Raw genomic sequence first — 15,538 nt, 5'->3', positions numbered from 1 at the left:
TATGTGTATTTTTTCTCCCACTTGAGATTCATTGTGGTTCTTCAATCTATAGATTTGTATCTTTCATCAATTATGGAAAAATTCTTAAGCTGTTTCCTCTTTGGCTATTGCTTTTTCCTGTTCTAATTTTTCCTGTAGAACATATGTTGGACCATCTCATTCAACCATTCCATCTCTTTCTCTGTACCTAATGTGTTGTTTAACCAACCTAGATTAAAAACTCAGGTTTAATCAGTGGCTGCATTTTTTAATTTCTAGAAACTTATTTGGCTTCGTTTCAAATTCACATGCTCTTTTTCCATACCATTTCTTCATATGGTTTTCTTTAATAATTTTGGCATACTTGTTTAATGTTCTCTTTTAAATTGTTCTACTTTCTTTAGTCCTTAAAGCACTCACTTTTCTATTTGTTCATCCATTGTCTCACAGTGGTTTATTTCCTTATGTGATCTGTAATTTTTGATTTTGCATTTCTACTTAAAGGATGATCTTTTCCACTGGACACCCTGTGTGTCCTGAATACTGTAAGTAGCCTAGCAAAGCAGTTTTATGTTGTTCTTAACCAAGAACTTACGGGTTTCCTACAGATTTTTATGTTAACTTCTTCGATTGGAGTTCCTTCTCCACCTGTGTAAGTTTGGACTCCACACTTACAGTGGCACAGTTGGGATTTATGAGTGGGGTTCTTCTATCTTCTTTTCATAGAGCAACTCTTTTAAGGTCTAGGATTTGTGCAAGAGAATTCGTTTTGGCTCCTCACCTTGAAGAGGCCTACAGCATGTCTGTTGAGTTCATGTGGACATTAACATCCATTAGAGAGCTCATCCTCATGAGTCACCCTAATATCAGCACCTGCTTCCTACTTCTGGCTTTTCATTTCTTCCTTATTTCCTATATCTAATTATTTCCCTTCCTTTCAAGCTTGGATATATATTTTTTATAGATATATGTTGTCCAAAATTTATAAAAGTTTATAGTACAAGATGACCTCTTCCATTTCAGCTTGGTCTATAGAAGCATACCCATTGCGCTAATGTTTGTGAATTTGTTCAACACTTGTTTATTGAGTCCCCATTATATTTCAGCAGGAGGCTAATCCTCAGCTTCATACTCACTTATTCTTTATAAACATAAGCAGCAAATGTAATTCTGAATATCTTATGAAACCTTAAATGTGTATCATAGCAAGAAAATTTCTTAAGGGTTTTCGTGACAATTATGCAACTCAGTGTTTTCATGCCCTTTAGAGATTATGATTGAACACATGGGCATACATACAGAAGCATTAGTCGCCACTGAGTTAAGCTGGTAGGTTTTTGTGATTTGTTTTTTTTTTTTTTTTTTCTTTAGACAGAGTCTCGCTGTGTTGCCCAGGCTGGAATGTAGTGGCGTGATCTCGGCTCACTGCAAGCTCCACCTCTCAGGTTCACGCCATCCTCTTGCCTCAGCCTCCCGAGTAACTGGGACTACAGGTGCCTGCCACCATGCCCGGCTAATTTTTTTGCATTTTTAGTACAGACAGGGTTTCACCATGTTAGCCAGGATGGTCTCAATCTCCTGACCTTGTGATCTGCCTGCCTCGGCCTCCCAAAGTGCTGGGATTACACACATGAGCCACCGTGTCCAGCCACTGGTAGGTTTTTCCGTAACCAGACTAGTTTTTCTATGTGTACTTGCACACACACAAATTCCAATGAAAAATACAGAATTATTTCAGGAGTTTCTCAAGCACAGTCTTGTACTGTATTTCCAATCATATAGGCCACCTCCACTTATAAGACTTTCAATATGGCTGCCTTGTCTATTTCTGTCACTGGCAATCTTATTCTTCTGATTTCCTTGGCTTGTAAACGTTAGTCTCATTGTGACTTTACTTTCTCTTTAACGTCCATGTCAGCAAGCTTTATCTTTACATTGTCCTTCTGCTCAATTTCTACAGCCTCCTCCATGGGTTAGATAGACACTCAACCCTTCATAACTAACTTACTTCCTTGTCTGTAGACTTACTCTTTTCCCTGTTTTCCTAAGGCCCCTATAGCTAATCTTTATAAAATTGTATTTTTATTCTGTGCCTCCTTATTACAAATCAAAGATGTATCTGGTGCTTATTTGGCCACCTTCTAACTGCAAAGCATAGCATAAGTTCCACTTTTATTTTGCATAATTTATTTTTGTTCCCTAATACCAACTTCCAAAAGGATAGGTCCTTTACTGTCTCCTTAACACACCCTGCTCAGTCCTATCTCTGCCTGCTCAGCCTAGTGCCTTCTGTGGTCTTTCTGTTCCTTTCTTCTCCCTGTCTATCTCAACTTAGCTGAGTCTCCTGCCCTCCACAACCTCCCAAAACAAGAATTTTCTCTCCCCTGCCAAACCTTATCCTGAACCATCACCAACCCCTGAAACAAAAAAAATCCAGCTGAAAAGCAAATCTTTTTTTTTATACCCCTCACACAAATCTTCATTTCTCAGATGTCAGTATTTTCACCCTGGTCTGTGGTTAAATGTGTGCATATCAGCAGCTCAAGAGCAGAGGTATTTCTTATGTCCCTGCCTAGCACCTGGCACAGTGCTGGGACAGTAAACTCAGGTAAAATCCTGCCTGACTTCTTAACTTGACTGGGCAGGTGAAACACCTACCAAATCAGTGTAGTGAACCAGAGACCTGCATGGGTAAGTAGTTTCATCTTGAATTCATAGCCTGTTTCCCTGACTCACACAAACCTGCTCACACCCCGACTGTCAACCTCCAGGAAACGCCTCCGAACCCCCACCCCAGGCCCTGTGTTCCCATCAGTCTTGGGCTGCCTTTCCACTCCAAACTACACAGAGCCTCAGCCTGCCCATCTCCCATTACCAAGTTGCTCATTCACCGAAGGAAGCAGCAGTGAGTGGCAGTGGCCACTGTACATTAACTGAGAAGGGAAAAAACAAAAAACAAAACAGGTTACAGGGTAGCTTTATGGTACAATCCAAATTTTGAGTGTGTGTGCGTGAGAGCGTGCATGTATGAATGTGTGTATACATGTGTATGTTCTAAAAGATATTGCACTTTGTTAACCATTGTTATCACTGAGATTATGCATGCTTTTACTTTAATTTTTATCCAGTACCTTGGGCATCTATAGGATATTAATTAAAGGAACAGAGATAAATATTTATGGATCACTTATGGTGTATGTGGCATTCTATGCACACAATTTTACATTTCATTTAATCTTTACAACAGCAGCATAAAATTCATGTTATTTTCTCCATATTACAGACAAGGAAGTTGAAACTCAGGCCTAGAGCCTGTCCAAGGTCACACGGCTGTCAAGGAGCCAAGGCAGAAGTTGAAGTCACATCTGTCTGACTTAAAACATGATTTTCCATTTCACATGCCCCCCCAAGCTAGTGAGGCTTTCCAGAAACTCCCAAGCTTGAACCATTCCGAAGTGGAGAAAACATTTTCTTGCTGATTAGACTAGAAGTCATTCAAGCTGGATTCTAGTCCTAAATATGACACTTAAAGGTTGTGTAACCTTGCATAATATACTTCCCTTTGCTTCCCTTTCTGCCTTCCAAAAACAAATTATGTATATTCATGGAATTTTAAAATATACAAAATAATTTCTTCTGGGTCAAGAGAGAAATTATGTCTATAATAATGACTACTTATAAAACCATGACAGTGAGTGCCTATATATCTGACTACCTGGGATATAGGCAAAGCAGTTTTTGTGGGGACATTTATAGCTCAAAATGTTTTTATTACCAAAAGATAAAATTAATGGACCAACAAAAAAATTAAAAATTCAAGGGAAGGGGTAGCAAAGAAAAAGAGATAAAAGCATCAAGAAATAATTAAATGAGGAAACATAAAAACAGTATAATTGAGACATAAGCCCAAGAGCAGTTTTCTGAAAAGACTGAAAAATCAATACATTTCCAGCAAATATCACGAAAAAGAGAAAACACACAAAAGTGGAATCAAATGCAGTTGCAAACAGCAGAGGGAAGCCATGGAGCCCAGGATTCTCCTGCTCTTCAGGGGCTGCAATTTTGTCACTTCCTAGAAGAAAACAAGTTTGGTAGGGCAGAATTTCAGAGGCTGATTTCACAATGCCTTCTAGAAAATGACTAAGGATTTCCCTTTAGAAAGAATCTATACTGGACAAATTCAACACACTTAGGGACTATTTCCAATTCTACTCTGTCCCTCACCCTAACCTCTTCTCTGAACTCCAGTTCCAGATTTCAGCAGCCTCTGGGCAGCTCCACCAGCTCCCCCAAAATGCAGCCACTCAGATCTCACATTCTCCCATTCTATTCTCCTCCCCCTCCCCATCCTGTTCCCCTTTTCTCTTCCTCATCTACTCTTTCTCTGGCTCTACAAATGACACCACCTACCTGCTCACCCCAGGTTAACCCAAGGCATTGTTGTTTAACAACTCCTTCTCTTTTGTCTGTGTCCCTTTTTTACCCAAGCAGTTGCTAAGTCCCATCAATTCTGTATCCACAGTGTACCTGTACATAAAGTGCCACATACACCTGTTTACAGGCCTTGACCACCTATTCACTGCAGTAGTTCTAATCTGGTCTCTCTGTGACAGGTCTCTTCCGCCTCAAATTCATCTACATACAACCCACCACCACATTGCTCAGAAACTCTCAACGATCTGACAAAGGTCTCATATCCAGAGTCTACAAGGAACTCCAACAAATTTACAAGAAAAAAACAACCCCATTAAAAAGTGGGCAAAGGACATGAACAGACACTTCTCAAAAGAAGACATTCATGCAGCCAACAAACATATGAAAAAAAACTCAACATCACTGATCATTAGAGAAATGCAAATCAAAACCACAATGAGCCCAGGTGCAGTGGCTCACACCTGTAATCCCAGCACTTTGGGAGGCCGAGGCAGGTGGATCACCAGAGGTCAGGAGTTCGCGACCAGCCTGCCCAACATGGTGAAACCCCATCTCTACTAAAAATACAAAAAAAATAGCCAAGCATGGTGGCAGACACCTGTAACCCCAGGTAATTGGGAGGCTGAGGCAGGAGAATTGCTTGAACCTGGGAGGTGGAGGCTGTAGTAAGCCAAGATCATGCCACTGCACTCCATCCTGGGAGACAGAGCAAGACTCCGTCTCAAAAAAAAAAAAAAAAAAAACCCACAAGAGATGCCATCTCACACACACCAGTCAGAATGGCTATTATTAAAAAGTCAAGACACGACAGATGCTGGTGAGGTTTCAGAGAAAAAGGAACGTTTTTACACTGTTGGTGGGAATGTAAATTAGTTCAATCATTGTGGAAAACAGTGTGGCGATTCCTCAAAGATCTAGAAGCAGAAATAACATTTGACCCAGCAATCCCATTACTAGGTATGTACCCAAAGGAATAGAAATCATTCTTTTATAAAGACACATGCATGTGTATGTTCACTGTAGCACTATTCACAATAGCAAAGACATGAAATCAATCCAAATGCCCATCAATGATAGACTGGACAAAGAAAATATGGTACATATATACCATGGAATACTATCCAGCCATAAAAAGGAATGAGATTATGTCCTTTTCAGGGACAAGGATGGAGCTGGAAGCTGTTATCCTCAACAAACTAACGCAGGAACAGAAAACCAAATGTCACATATTCTCACTTATAAGTGGAAGCCGAACGATGAAAACATATGGACATGTGGAAGGAACAACACACACTGGGGTCTGTCAAGGCGAGGGGCGTAGGGAGGGAGAGCATCAGGAAGAATAGCTAATGGATGCTAGGCTTAATACCTAGGTGATGGGTTAATCTGTGCAGCAAATCACCATGGCATATGTTTACCTATGTAACAAACCTACACATCCTGCACATGTACCCTGGAACTTAAAGTTGATGAAAAAATAATATGAAAAGAAAAGAAACTCTCAATGACTGTCTATTGCCAACAACAGCAAGTCAAAACACATTGGCCAGGGATTAAAGGCTTTCAATTGTTCAACCCAATTTGTTCAACCTTAGTTCTCATGCATTTCCTTCAGATATTCCATAATTTTCCCAAACCGCACAAAAACTTGTCATAAACCCATGACAAGAGTTCTGAGAAAAGGGGTTACTAAGAAATTGTGCACCAACCTGAGTTGTCCTTCAAACAAAGAAGTAAAAAATATGTTTGAACATGCATGAATTTAGAGAATGCAGCCCTTAAATGCCCACCTAAAACAAACAAACGAACAAACAAAACCTACTAGATGACAAAATTCAAGCTACAAGTTGATGAATTCTTAACATAATAAAATAGAACAAAAGCAAACAAAACATCATGTCAGGCAAATGAAACCCTGTGCATGGAGCAAAGGAAACACGTTCTTTGCCATCCTCAGCAGAAGAAAGGATGTGGAGCTGGGTTTTCATACCCCCCACCCCCGCTTTTTTTTTTTTTTTTTTTTTTGTTTGCTCTATATTCTCTCTCTTTAGCCCAGGCTGGGGTGCAGTGGTGCAATCTAAGCTCACTGCAACCTCCGCCTCCCAGGTTCAAGCAATTCTCCTGCTTCAGCCTCCCAAGTAGCTGGGATTACAGACGTGTGCCACCACACCTAGCTAATTTTTTTGTGTTTTTAGTAGAGATGGGGTTTCAGCATGTTGGCCAGGCTAGTCTCAAACTCTTGACCTCAAATGGTCCACCCGCCTCAGCCTCCCAAAGTGCTGGGATTACAGGAGTGAGCCACCAATCCCAGCCCGAATCCCACGTCTGAGTCAAACTAGACCTAAAGTTGAATCCTCTTCTGTCACATACTAGTTATATGACCATAAGAACCTACCTCAGTATCTCTGAGCCTCGATTTCCTACCTACTTACCTATCTAGCTACCAACCTATCATCTCTCTACATATCAACTTATCATTTATCTGTCTCTATCATCCTTATCTGTCTACCGTCTCTATTACCTATGTATAATCTATCTATTGATATATACCATCTATCCATCCACATTATGTATCTCTTTATAAATTGTTGAAAGAATTGAATTTTCCCATTGTTGGGGAAATGGCTCCTCTTGCTGCATACCAACCTTGCTACAGAAAACACAGGACTTTGATTTTCCTCTCCCTCAAGGAGAGTTAGAATGAGAACTTATTTTCTCTCCACTCTGACTGCTGCCCCCAAGGGAGAGCAGTTGCTTCTTTATTGAGGAGAGTCTGGTAGCAATTGGCCACATTTTGAAGTATGGATCTCTGCACAGAAAAGGCACCTCAAGCCTTCTTCTTCTCTCTTGTTGTCTGGGAATCTCTGGCCTGCTTGAGCCTAGGTACAGTGGGTACTTGAGCTTCCAGGAAGTTCTGATCAATGCCCCATCCCCACCCTGAAAGACCTGCCATTGCATCTGGAGAGGTAAGTGAGGAGAGGAGAGAAGGTTCAGTAGACCAACTAAAGTAACAGATTCCCAAATTTCAGCAGCTTTGTATAGTAGAAGTTCATTTCTAACTCACTTAACAGTTCTGGAAAGATGTTCAGGTCAGCGAGGCATCTCTCCTTCTCAGGATCACCAGGCTACTTCCATCTGGTGGCTCCACCATCCCCTAGGGCACCACTGGAGTCCATATTCAGCGGGCTGAAGGAGAAAGCAAGATGGATTCACTCCAAGTATTAGGAGGCAATACTTGTGAATGGAAATGGAGAAGAAACAGAATTGGTCAGAAGGAGAAGTCAAGCCATGACACAGTCCTGACAAACCAACGGCCAACCCAGTGGGGACCTCTACAGTGGATGTTACCCATTGGAGGTGTCCTTTATTGGGCCAAAATAGCTGTGCCTCATGTGGTCCCCAGAGATAGGAGGCTCCTGGAAGGGTGTGACATTGGGCAAAGTGGATGAGGCTCTGTAGCTGAGGCCGGCCCTGATGGAGGTGATGGCAGGAGACTGTCTACTGACTGCACTTGCTGCAGCAAGGCCCGTCTGGAGGCATACCTGCATGTCTACACACACAGCCACACCTCACTGTGAAGGAGTCTGGAAAATTAGTCCAGCTGTGTATCTAAGAGGAGGGGAAAGAGATTTGAGTGACAGCTAGCAGTCAGGCAATATCTTCTCCAAACTGACTTGACAAAAGAGCCCTGTACTTGGGAGTTGAATGCTACAGAAGACAGTTTGTTCTTCAGTTAGCCTTGTGTTGACTCCATCTATTAGAACCCTGCGCAGAGCAGGGGTGATGGATGCCAGGTACCTAACCCTAGCAACACTGCCTGTGAAGTGCCTAGACAGAAGGTGCCTGATCAACGTGGCTTCTGTCTCCAGATTTTGTTGCCGAATTGGGCTTCTTTGAGAGTATGAACAGCCCCAACCAGAGCCCACCTAATCAGTGCTCAGTGATTTATTAAGTAAAAGTTACACAACTGCCCTTGTTTATTATGCATTGACCTCTGAGGTGCCGAGAGCCTACGATCACTCTCCTGGTCCAAGGAGATCTAAGAATAAATCCCCCACTTTGTACCAAGTGGCCTACTTTTCTTTCTCAACTGTCACCTCTGAGGTTCCAGTGGTCAAATGAAAAGTTGGGAAGCTCTCTGTGCACATCACAGCTGAGGATGCAGCTGCCAAGCTCTCCCTGCTCTGACCCTTCAAAGGAGGGCATTCGGAAATTCAAACCAAAATCGTGGCCACCCAGGGAGACTGCCTGGGTTATCACTCTGTTATCTAGAACCACAAGGGACCAAGATTGGGGTACCAAACCCACACTGGTGATTCTGAGCAGGGAGCTTGGCAGGCTGCCAGCTGAGGTGGATGAGGAGCAAGCAGGTTGCAAAGGAAGTCCCCCCAGGATGGGCAAATCTGGGCCCACCCATCTTCTGCCTGCCACCCCTCAGTGGAAGCCTGGCAGAGAGTGGATGGCTGACAGAAGACGCTGATGGCCCTGTGGCAAGCCCCAGCATGTTCCCGTTAAAGATCAAAGGAACCATCACAGGACTGGAGAGAGAAGACCATCTTTTGCTCAGGCCCTAGCTCACTCTGTGACCTTCGACAAGTGACCTCACAGAGCCGCCATGATTCATCCATTAAGTAGGGTGAGTATATCTAGTCTACCTCCTTTATGGCACTTTAAATCCTTGAGTCCATGGGCTTCCAGGGTCTGTGTACCTCCTCCTGGAAGTCAATAGCTTTTCCTGTCGTTTTTCTTTTTGATTTCAATAACCTAAAAAGATTTCCACACACCAACTTTGGTTCCCCCAGAGGACCATGTTATATGGAGAACTGGGTTAGTTAGTTCCTAGTCACCCAGAATCACAAGATGTGTCGTGGTTTCACAGTTTCAGACCCAGCATTTGTAAGCATGCCAAACGAATGAAGGTGGGCTTGTTTCCTACGGCTGCTATAACAAATTACCATACAGATTTATTTCAGAGGCTTAAAACCATACAAATTTATTATCCCACAATTCTGGAGATGAAAAGTGCAAAATAGGTCTTACTGGGCTAAAATCAAGGTGTCAGAAGGGCTGCGTCCCTTTTGGATGCTCTAGGGGAGAAACAGCTTCCTGCCTTTTCCAGCTTCCAGATGCTGCCCACTGGCCTTGGCTGGTGACCCCTTTCCTCACCTTCAAAGCCACAGAGTGTCATCAACTCTCCTGCCTCCCTCTTTCACTCACAAGGGCCTCTGTGATTACCTGGGGCCCACTCAGATAATCCAGAATAATTTACCCATCTCAAAATCCTTCACTCAATCATATCGGCAAAGTCCCACTTGCCAAGTAAGGTAACATTCACAGCTTCCTGAGACTGGGGCATGAACATCTTTGGGGGCCAGTATTTTGCCTACCACGGAAAGTTTTTTATTATCTGAATAGTTGAATTGAAGACAAAGTGGACATAATAATAAGGAATGGTCAGAATGGCATACTGAGTCTTTCCCATGTATTCACTGATTTTCTGCAACAGTACAACTATCATTCCTGTGATTTTTAAAATGTAAATGCTATTTAAAGTATTTGAAAACAATTTCAGATGTTCTGCTCTTCCCAATACAGAAATAATATTTAAAATGAAAGAAAAGCTTTATATGCTTCATGGTTTCTTCCCTTTTCTAGATTTCCCAATGCATTAAGATGTCTTATTAAAAGGAATAAAATAGATCACATGTACAGACATGGACAAATGTCAAAAATACACAGTTAAGTATAAAAAGCAACCTGAAAATCAGCATGTGTACTGTGATCTCATCTTCATAAGATAATAGATTTGTATGTTTGTTTCTATGGAGAAAATACCCACAAGAATATAAGCCAAACTGTTAACCACGTTATCCCGGGGGCTGAGGAAGCAGGGGGAAGGCAGCAGTAGGCTTCCTGATCCATCATGCCTGCAATGTAATATATAGAATAAGCTCATATTATTTTTTATAACTAGGAAAATATTAGGACAGTGCTTCTCTGTGTTTAAAGACTTAGGGGATCTTCCAAAATCCCCTTTACGTTGATAGAGAATAGCATCAACCAGAATTTCAGAATTCTGCCCAACCAATACAAGCCTTAGGGCCTCACCTCTGAGTGCTTCCTATTAGCTCCTTTCCAGTTCCTCCTTAGAAATGTGCAGATATGCCACCTGCCATTGCAATCACAGGGAATGTAGGTCAGGTAATTAGTAACCAGACTTTGTTTTGGAAAACACTCAGTACATGCCAGTAAAATAGGTCAGTTCCTACTCCTCGGGGCAGAACCCCTGAGCTTTCAAGAGGGAGGGACCATGGAGGTCACTGAACATAAGCCCCTGTTGTCATACTCTGAGGCCCAGAACTAGGTCACCAGCCAGCAAGCAGCAGAGCTTGGATTCAAGGCAGATGCGTGGGACTCCCAAAGTCACATTCTTCCCACTCGGCTATTCTGTGGTCAACTACTGAATAAGATCCTTCCTGGGATTCCAATATGGACTCCTCAGAGTTTGCTGGGCCCGGATGTGCAGTAATGGCCTGCTCATGCCTCTCTTCACCTTGGGCTGGGACACTGGGGATTGTGAGGAGTGATGGGGAGCATTTAGCGGTTAGCTCAGAGACGCATGTGTAACAAATGGATCAAAAGCTTGAGGGGCTGGGCTGTTCCCACTGCAAAGCCACACCATCTGTGTTAATGCTGTAGTCTTGACAATTTCTTAGGGAGCCTTGGTTCCCTAAAGTTTTACAGCCAGGCCTTTCTCTTGACAGAACTGAATGTGATGTGATTCATGGACCTCAGAATGGTTCTGGCCAATGAGAACATGGGTGCAGACAAATCACTGAGGTTGTTTACTTCACCCACCCAGCACCAGGTGAGCTGGAAGGGTCACATAAAAAGCCCGAGATCCACCCAGAGTCTCAGGATAGGGCATTTGCCTGGGGCTCACAAAGACCTGGAGTCTGTACAGAAAGGCAGTCCAGGTGGTAACCAGCCTGGAGGCACCACCTGGCACTTTCTTATTGTACCCTTTGCTGGTGTTGGTGCAGCCACCATACTCTCCCCCAACCATGAAAGAGCATCCAGCACAGGATGATGGGGACATAGAGCATTAGTGAGCAGCACAGTATTGACTGTGTGTGACACCCCAAGGGGCCAGAAAAAAACAGGCTTTCACTACCTATGAATAAAGTCTGTCCCCAGGAAGTCATCAAGCTTTGTCTCCAATGAACTCGAATCCCAGTGACACCATATGGATCCAGCCACTGCACTGCTTCATTCTCTTGAAGGCTGGAAGCATGTGCTTTCTTCTACAGGGGTGAAATGAATAAGAACCAGAGCACCTATTCAGATTCAGCCTCCTCTCACAACCAAAGCACCTCCTCCAGAGCTGTCTAGAGTTTTGCTCTCATCAGTTCCAACTTTCAAGGACACAACGACGGGGGAAACAATCAGATCATCTCTGTAACAAAGGGCTGGTCCTTCCATCTCACCCAAGAGCACAGAGAAGGCCTTGGAAAAGGAGGCCTCCCACTCCCTCACTGGCTAAAAAGCTAGTTTTGATAAACGGGGAGACAATCCCCACCCAGGTCTTCTACCTAAAATCCCATTAGCGATGGCAGTGTTGGAGTGTTGGGAGGATACAAGACCAGGTCTGGGACTTCAGGAGGTGTTATTTTCCAATGGAAGGATCATGTTCCTTCTGAGCTTCTATATGCAGATGCAAAGGGACTATGGTGAAGTCATTTTTGTGCCACCGAAAAGTTGATTTGTTGAAGGCCTTCTCTTTCTTGCCTATTACTGTGGCTGGCTTTGAGGAAGGATGGAACCCATAGAACCAGAGACCCTCTAGGCTAAGTTAGAACTCAGGGACCACCCAGGAGGGAACATTCACACCACCGGAAACTTTGTAAACAAGATTGCAAAGGAGATGGATGATCTTAGGGCAAATAAAGCCCATAAAGATCTGGTCACCTTTTCAGGAGAGTAACTGCTTTTGCTGCACCAGATTTTCCATTTAGCCATCCAGGATATGTGAGAATACACAAAAAGGCAAGCGGTTCCCTGGGTCCCCAGCCACCTGGCCAGCCTTCCCCCTCCCTCTCCAGCCCTGGAGTGGGATGAAGCATCACAGCATTCCCTTCCCTTCCCTTCCCTTCCGAAGGTTTGAAGATGGGCCTGGTCTAGGGGAGTGGACTATGGGGTGAATTAAACTAGTCCAGGGCCCTGAGTAGGTGCAGAGAAGGGTGTGTAGAAGAGAAGTGGAAGCCTGGGGAACACTGCTTGACTGACTCACCTGAGGCATCCCAATGCACTGGCAGACAGGCCCCATGCTGATGGAACTGCCCTCAAATGAGGCCTCTAGACAAAGAGCTTTTCATTCCTTTCTGTAGTCTGAATTTTCTTTTCTTTTTTTTTTTTTTGAGATGGAATTTTGCTCTTGTTGCCCAGGCTAGAGTGCAATGGTATAATCTTGGTTCACTGCAACTTCTGCCTCCCAGGTTCAAGCTATTCTTCTGCCTCAGCCTCCCGAGTAGCTGGGATTATAAGCACGGGCCACCATTCCCAGCTGATTTTTATATTTTTAATGGAGATGGGGTTTCACCATGTTGGCCAGGCTGGTCTCAAACTCCTGACCTCAAGTGATCTGCCCACCTCAGCCTCCCAAAGTGCTGGGATTACAGGCGTGAGCCACTGCACCCGGCTGAACTTTCTAAAACATCACTGTGAGCCTACAGTAGAGAACTGAGTGAATTTTCCTTGTGATTTTGTGTGTACATGCACTATCCACAGAGGGAGAAGAGAGAGGAAGATTGCTCAGCCCTCACGTCAGTTTTATGGACGGCACAGGCAGGAAGAAAGAGTCTTTCTGGGACCGTGATCAGCTAAGCACAGAAAGCAGGTGGGAGAGGAGCTGCTTCATTGAAATGAGGGTGAGGGTTTCAGGGCTCCTACCACCCAGCTTCTCACTTCTCTCATGGCCTCTTTGCAGAACTTCAGAGCTTCTAGAGACCTAATAAGTAGAAAAAGCCCCCCATCTAATCCAGCTCCTCAGTGTGAGGCTGCAGGAGGAGCCTAAGGGGAAGAGAGCAAGACCTGCCCCATCACACACCTGGCAAGGGCCGCACTAGGCTCCACCCTGTTTCCCCAGGAAGCTTGACCTTTACAAAGCTGCTCTTCCTCGAATGGAACCAAGTTGGAAAACACTCTGCAGGATATTATCCAGGAGAACTTCCGCAACCTAGCAAGGCAGGCCAACATTCAAATTCAGGAAATACAGAGAATGCCACAAAGATACTCCTTGAGAAGAGCAACTCCAAGACATATAACTGTCAGATTCACCAAAGTTGAAATGAAGGAAAAAATGTTAAGGGCAGCCAGAGAGAAAGGTCGGGTTACCCACAAAGGGAAGCCCATCAGACTAACAGCTGATCTCTCGTCAGAAACTCTACAAGCCAGAAGAGAGTGGGGGCCAATATTCAACTTTCTTAAAGGAAAGAATTTTCAACCCAGAATTTCATATCCAGCCAAACTAAGCTTCATAAGTGAAGGAGAAATAAAATACTTTACAGACAAGCAAATGCTGAGAGATTTTGTCACCACCAGGACTGCCCTAAAAGAGCTCCTGAAGGAAGCACTAAACATGGAAAGGAACAACTGGTACCAGCCACTGCAAAAACATGCCAAATTGTAAAGACCATCAATGCTAGGAAGAAACTGCATCAACTAATGAGCAAAATAACCAACTAACATCATAATGACAGGATCAAATTCACACATAACAATATTAACTTTAAATGTAAATGGGCTAAGTGCTCCAAATAAAAGACACAGACTGGCAAATTGGATAAAGAGTCAACATCCATCAGTGTGCTGTATTCAGGAAACCCATCTCACGTGCAGAGACACGCATAGGCTCAAAACAAAGGGATGGAGGAAGATCTACCAAGCAAATGGAAAACAAAAAAAAGGCAGGGGTTGCAATCCTAGTCTCTGATAAAACAGACTCTAAACCAACAAACATCAAAAGAGACAAAGAAGGCCATTACATAATGGTAAAAGGATCAATTCAACAAGAAGAGCTAACTATCCTAAATATATATGCACCCAATACAGGAGCACCCAGATTGATAAAGCAAGTCCTTAGAGACCTACAAAGAGATTAGACTCCCACACAATAATAATGGGAGACTTTAACACCCCACTGTCAACATTAGATAGATCAACAAGACAGAAAGTTAACAAGGATATCCAGGAATTGAATTCAGCTCTGCACCAAGCAGACCTAATAGACATCTACAGAACTCTCCACCCCAAATCAACAAAATGTACATTCTTCTCAGCACCACACTGCACCTATTCCAAAACTGACCATATAGGTGGAAGTCAAGTACTCCTCAGCAAATGTAAAAGAACAGAAATTATAACAAACTGTCTCTCAGACCACAGTGCAACCAAACTAGAACTCAGGATCAAGAAACTCACTCAAAACCACTGAAATACATGGAAACTGAACAACCTGCTCCTGAATGACTATTGGGTACATAACGAAATGAAGGCAGAAATAAAGATGTTCTTTGAAGCCAATGAAAACAAAGACACAACATACCAGAATATCTGGGACACATTTAAAGCAATGTGTAGAGGGAAATTTATAGCACTAAATGCCCACAAGAGAAAGCAGGAAAGATCTAAAATTGACACCCTAACATCACAATTAAAAGAACTAGAGAAGCAAGAGCAAACACATTCAAAAGCTAGCAGAAGGCAAGAAATAACTAAGATCAGAGCAGAACTGAAGGAGATAGAGACACAAAAAACCTTTCAAAATATCAATGAATCCAGGAGCTGGTTTTTTGAAAAGATCAACAAAACTGATAGACCACTAGCAAGACTAATAAAGAATAAAAGAGAGAAGAATCAAATAGACGCAATAAAAAATGAAAAAGGGGATATCACCACCGATCCCACAGAAATACAAACTACCATCAGAGAATACTATAAACACCTCTACGCAAATAAACTAGAAAATCTAGAATAAATGGATAAATTCCTCGACAAATACACCCTCCCAAGACTAAACCAGGAAGAAGTTGAATCTCTGAATAGACCAATAACAGGCTCTGAAATT

Source organism: Hylobates moloch, unplaced genomic scaffold, assembly GCF_009828535.3.
Source record: "Hylobates moloch isolate HMO894 unplaced genomic scaffold, HMol_V3 SCAFFOLD_3, whole genome shotgun sequence".
NCBI classification, from domain to species: Eukaryota; Metazoa; Chordata; class Mammalia; order Primates; family Hylobatidae; genus Hylobates; species Hylobates moloch.
The sequence above is the reverse complement of the archived record's forward strand: the minus strand, read 5'-3'. Positions refer to the sequence as shown.